The sequence below is a fragment of the Suricata suricatta genome, chromosome 9 (assembly GCF_006229205.1).
Source record: "Suricata suricatta isolate VVHF042 chromosome 9, meerkat_22Aug2017_6uvM2_HiC, whole genome shotgun sequence".
In the NCBI taxonomy this organism is placed as follows: Eukaryota; Metazoa; Chordata; class Mammalia; order Carnivora; family Herpestidae; genus Suricata; species Suricata suricatta.
Window position 1 is genome coordinate 119,905,370 of NC_043708.1, and position 6,361 is coordinate 119,911,730.

Here is a 6,361-nt window from a genome sequence, read left to right on the forward strand (position 1 = left end):
TAACTGTCCAGGGCCTGTCCATTCAGGAAGTGTTCTTTTAATGGTGTTTCTCAGATTCTCTTGTTGTGCCTCTGGTTATTTTATTTCCTACTCAGTGATATTTGGGACTGTCCACCATGTGTACTTTGGTTTGTTTCTTGAGGTATCCCTGAAGAGGAAAACAGGCAGACACACACACAGGGAACAAAAGCACGCAAATGTACAGACAAATCAAACAAACATGGAAACCAAAAGGAAAGAAAGAAAAAAAAAAGACAAGAAAAAAAGAAAAGAAAAAAAAAAAAGAAAAGAAAAAGGGGGTTGGACAAAAACAACAAAAGACAAAGGACAGTATAAAAGTGTAAAACCTGCAGAGGGGAGAGATAAGAATGAGATAAGGGAAAATATATCTGATTAGCAAGAATTGATCTAATCACCACAATGCATCAATGTTGGTCTTTCCCGGGCTCTGGTGGCAGAGGGAGAAGGGGAGGAGAAAAGGAAAAAGTAAGAAGAAAAAAATAGAAGCTCTCCAGCAATGGACAGGTGTGGTTTTGTGTAGGTCAGTCTGGCCTCCACTGAGCGTTCCTCTGGCTGCTCCCCGAAACCCCGCCTTGGTGGTTGTGGGGAGAATAATGGTGGTGCTCCAATCCTTTCTTGAACTAAGCATTGCTACCCACTCTTTTGGGTCTGATCTCCCTGTGCCATGGACCAGCCAAGTTGTGTTTTCCAAGTCCTATCTCGTTTCCAAAGCCTAGTCCACCCCCCCCCCAGTGGGGGGATGAATTTCTCTCCCCACACTCTGCTGTTATAGATGGGATGATAGGATCCCTCTCCGTCCTGGGTCGAGATTTTTCTCTTTTCTAGAGACAGCTCTATGAGCATTTTCAGACTCTCTTTCTCTTCCCCTAGTGTCTCCGAGGCTCTGTGCACTCTCCATGGCTCTGCATGCTTTCTGCAGCTCTGCAGGCTCTCCATAGCTCCTGCTGGGGTGAAGGGGGGTTCCTCCCCTCTGAGCCTCCAGGTTGGTCCATTTTTATTTCCCCAGTTCGCACTCACTCCTGCACCTATGAGGCTGTGTTCTTTGTGGACTCTTTGTTTTCCTCCCACTCTTGCAGATCAGAATATTGTGGCTTCAGTCCTTCTTAGTTTGATAGATGTGGGCAGGTGAAAATTACAGAGCTCCCTACTTCTCTGCCATCTTGCCCCTCTCCGTCAAGGATATGACTTGTAATCTCAGGGTCTTGAGTTCAAGTCTCACATTGGGTGTGGTGCCTACACTTTAAAAAATATTTCATTTTAATTAAAAAAATGTAAATCAATTGAGGATTATTTGAGCTGCAAGTAAGAGAAAACCTAACTATAGTGGCTTAAATAGAGTTAATTTTTCTTATGTAATTTGAAGTAGGCATTTGCAGGTATTCGTTGAGGAGCTCCAGAATGTCAGGGTCAACCATCTCTGATTCTTTCAAACTATTCTTCATGATTAGAAGATGTCTCCGTAGCCATTATACCTGCATGTAGAACAGGAAGACAGAAAAAGAAGACACATAAGCAAGGTCTTTCCGTTTATCAGGAAAGCCACAGAACGTGCACACCACCTGGAGCAGACCTCCTCTTTTGTCTCATTGACCACATCTGTATCCCATGGGCCCCCCTAGAGGAAGAAAGTCTTGGAAAGGGTGCATCCCGCTACTCGGTCTCTATTGTGGTGACTCATAGTGTTTCGTATTTCCTGAACATTGTTCTAAACCTTTGTGTCTTACACACTTGGTTTCTCTTCCTAGAATCCCTTTTTCTGCCCATGGACATCTCCACCTGTCTTCAAGTATTTGCTCAAATTGTATCTCTTCATGAAGCCTCTCCTGAATACTCATAGTTAGAATCCCTTTCTCCAACCAATGCACTCACAGCTTACCTTATAAACAAGACCACTTGGCACACTGTGCTTACTGGTTCATCATGTCTTATTAGGAGTTTCCCTATTAAGCAGTTACGTGATTACCAGTGTTTCATTATCACATATAATGCTGCAGAGAACATTTACAAATCTCCTTAAAAACAGGTGTCTTTTTCTAGACTGGACACTTAGCGATGGAATTGTTGGTCATAGTATTTCACATTAAAAAAACATTTTTTGAGTGGAGTTCCTGAGTGGCTCAGTTGGTTAAGCGTCTGACTTTGGCTCACATCATGAACTCATTGTCATGACCAGCATGGGGCTGTGCATTGACAGTGAAAATCCTGCTTGGGATTCTATCTCTTCCTCTCTCTCTCTTCCCCCCTCCCCTTGTGCATTCTCTTTCTCTCGGGGCAGAGAAAGAAAGGGAGAGAAACCAAGCAGGCTCTGCACTGTCAACCAGCAGTCTGATGGGGGTCTCAATCCCATTAATCCTGAAATCATGACCAGAGCAGAAATCAAGAGTCAGATGTTTAACTGACTGAGTCACCCAGGCACACGTAAATTTTTTTTTAATTTAGGTATAATTGACACACAATGTTACATTTAGATGTACAAGATCCTGATTCAACTACTCTATTCATGATACTATGCTCACCACAAGTGTAGGTATCATCTATCACCATACAATCTTATTGCATGGTGTAATATGTATATTACAGTATTGTTGACTATATTCCCTATGCTGTGCCTTTTATTCTTGTGACTTATTCTTATCCCATAACTGGAGGCCTGTATCTCCCACTCTTTTTCACCCATTTTGCCCAGTCCCACATGTTCATCTTCTCTGGCAATCATCAGTTTGTTCTCTCTACTTATAGTTTGATTCTGCTTTTTGTTTGTTTTTTAGATTCTACTTATGAGTGGAATCATATGGTATTTGTCTTGCGTGGTCTGACTTATTTCACTTAGCATAATGCCCTCTAACTCCATCCATGTTGTCTCAAATGGCACACTCTCATTCTTTTTTATTGCTGCATATTATTCCGTACATCACATTTTTCTTTTTCTTTTTTAAAGTTTACTTATTTATTTTGAGAGAGAGAAACAGAGACAGAGACAGGGGGAGAAAGAGAATCTGAATCAGGCTCCACATTCAGTGTGGAGTCCCATGTGGGGCTCAGTCCCACAACTGTGAGATCATGACCTGAGCCAAAATCAAGAGTCAGACACTCAATGACTGAACCACTTAGGCACCCCTACACCACATTTTTCTTGTCAATTTGTCTTTTGATGAGTACTTAGGTTGCTTCCATGTCTTGGCTATTATAAATAATGCTGCAATAAACATAAGAGTAAACATATCATATTATTTCATTATTGTTACTATTATTATTTCATTATTGGATAAATACTCAATAGTGGAGTTATTGGATCATACGGTATTTTTATTTCTACTTTTTTGTGGAACTTCCATACTGTAGTTGTACCATTTACATTCCCACCAACAGTGCATTTGAGTTTCTTTTTTTCCACATCCTGGCCATCACTTGTTATTTCTTGTCATTTTGAATACAGCCATTCTAACTGCTATAAGGTGATACGTCATTGTAGTTTTGATTTACATATCCCTGATGATTAGTGATGTTGGACATTTTTTTCATGTTTCTATTGGCCTTCTGTATGTCTTCTTTGGAAACATGTCTATTCAGGTCCAGGTCCTCTATCTATTTTTTTAATTGGTTGTTTAAGTTTTCCTTTCTCTTTCTTTCTATTCCTTTCTTTCCTTTTTTTCCTTTTTTTCCTTTTTTTTTCTTTTCTCTCTTTTGTTTTATTTATTTTTTGGTGTTGAGTTGTATAAGTTCTTCATATACTTTGGATATTAACCCCTTATCAACTATACCATTTGCAAATATCTTTTCCCATTCAGTAGGTTTCCTTCTGGTTCTGCTGGTAGTTTCCTTCACTGTGCAAGGACCTTCTATTTTGATGTCACAGTAGTTTTTTTGTTTTGTTTTGTTTTGTTTTTTGCTTTTATCTTCCTTGTCTTAGGATACATATCTAGAAAAACGTTTCTGTGGGGAATGAACTGCTTGTGTTCTCCTCTAGGACTTTTATAGTTTGTCTCACATTTAGGTCTCTCATTCAATTTGAGTTTATTTTTGTGTGTGATATTAGAAAGTTGTCTACATTCTTTCTCTTACATGGAGCCATACAGTTTTCCCAGAACGATTTATTGAAGAGACTGTCTTTTCCCCATTATATATTCTTGCCTCCTTTGTCATAGTTTAATTGACCATATAAATGTGGTTTGTTTCTGGGTCTCTGTTGTGTTCTATTGATCTGTGTGTCTATTTTTTTGTGCCAGTACCATACAGTTTTGATTACTACAAATTTGTAGTATATCTTGAACTCTAGTATTGTGATACCTCCAGCTTTGTTCTTATTTCTCAGTATTGCTCTGTCTTATTCAGTCATTCTTTTATGTCCTTCAATTAAATTTTACATTTGATTATTAACATCACCATCTTCACCATCTTTCCTTTTTAATTTTCTGATTAATTATAGTGCTGTATATAAAACTTTTGATTTTTATATGTTTGGTATTGTATCTTATCACCTTGCTGAATTACTTTAATAGGTTAATAGTTTCTTAGTTGGTGTTCCTAGGATTGCAAGGAAGGCAATCATATTGTCTGCAAATAATAATTGTTATTCAGCTGCCTTTCTAACATTTGTATATTATGTATTTTTCATGTCTGATTTCTTCAGAGAGAATAGTTACATAATGTTACTTAACAGTAGTGAAAAGAGGCATCATTGTATCATTACTAAAGTTAATGCTTTTATTATTTATTTATTAAGCCTGGTGTGCTTGCTGTAGATGTTTGGTAGATACATCAGTTAGGACTGCATTTAGCTGCATAAAAAAGAAACCTGATTCAATGACTTAACAAAATATAGGTTTTATTTTTGTTACCTGAAATATGCAGAGGAAGGCAGTCCAGGTCTCTTTCCAACTTCCTAATATCATCGTTACTGTGTGGTCTTTGTTCTTATAGTCACAATATGGCTTCTCTTCCTCTAGGCCTTGAATGGCTTTCCAGGTAGGAAGAGTGGGTATCTACTTTTATCTGAAAAATGTAGATTTTTCAAAAGTTTCAGGATTAGACTTCTATTTTCATCTTTTTTGGCTGCAGTGAGGCTATGTCATAACCCTCAGCTGCAAGCAGTAAGTGTTTATAATGGCATGTTGCCACTTCTTCCATGAATAAGGAAGAGGGGGATAATGGTTAACAAGTAAGCAACAAGGAGTATCTTTCATGTTGCCCTTGCCAGGTTTAAACTTTACTTTTATTCTTATTGGATTAACAGATGTGAAATACGATTGACTTTTTTAAGGGGGAGCATCAACTGAATAGCCTATATGGATTTTATCTGTTACTATAATTTTATAATGTTGGATAATCCTTAAATATCTGGAATAAAACCTACTTTGTCATGTTATAGTATTTTTACTTTTAATAAACATTTCATTGAAGTAAAATGAAAGAAACATGCATAAATCACAAGTTTACACTTTGAGGAACTTTACAAAGTGAACTTGCCTTGTAATCATCATCCAGGTTTCAAAAAAGAACTTTATATAAACACCCAGCAGTCCCTCTCATATTTTTTAAAATAATTATCTAAGTTTATTTATTTATTTTGAAAGAGAGAGAGAGAGCATGAGTGAGGGAGAGAGAGAGAGAAGGACAGAGAGAGAGAATCTCAAGCAGTCTCTGCACTGTCAGCATGGAGGCTGACATGGGGCATGAACTCACAAATCATGAGGACAAGACCAGAGCGGAAACCAAGAGTCGGATGCTCAACTGACTGAACCACTCAGGCACCCCCTTCTCATAGTCTCTCCCAATCCTTTTCCCCATTCTCCATGGCACAGGTAACCAGTACATTAGTTTCTCTTTTTTTTCTTTATTTTATTTTTTTCCATAATATTTTATTGTCAAATTGTTTTCCATAACACCCAGTACTCTTCCCCTTAAGTGCCCTCCACCATCACCACCACTTTTCCCCCCTCCCCATTCCCCTTCAACCCTCAGTTCATTCTCAGCATTCAATAGTCTCTCAAGTTTTGCATCCCTCTCTCTCCCCAACTCTCTCTCCCTCCTCCGCTCCCCCTGGTTCTCCATTAGGTCTCTCCTGTTTTCCTGCTAGACCTATGAGTGCAAACATATGGTTTCTGTCCTTCTCTGCCTGACTTATTTCGCTTAGCATGACACCCTCGAGGTCCAACCACTTTCCTACAAAGGGCCATATGTCATTCCCTCTCATTGCCATGTAGTACTCCATCATGAATATATACCACATCTTCTTGATCCACTCATCAGGTGATGGACATTTAGGCTCTTTCCATGTTTTGGCTATTGTTGACATTGCTGCTATGAAAATTGGGGTACATGTGCTCCTATGCATCAGCAT

The 6,361-nt window shown here is 38.6% G+C and overlaps 1 long non-coding RNA gene across 1 annotated transcript in view; it reads right to left on the reverse strand.

Annotated features, from left to right (window-relative positions):
• Positions 1–1,345: 1,345 nt before the first annotated feature.
• Positions 1,346–6,361, reverse strand: part of LOC115302674 — an 11,036-nt gene continuing 6,020 nt past the window's right edge. Inside the window, exon 2 of the long non-coding RNA XR_003913583.1 lies at positions 1,346–1,493. This is a non-coding gene — a long non-coding RNA (uncharacterized LOC115302674). The remainder of the gene's footprint in view (positions 1,494–6,361) is intronic.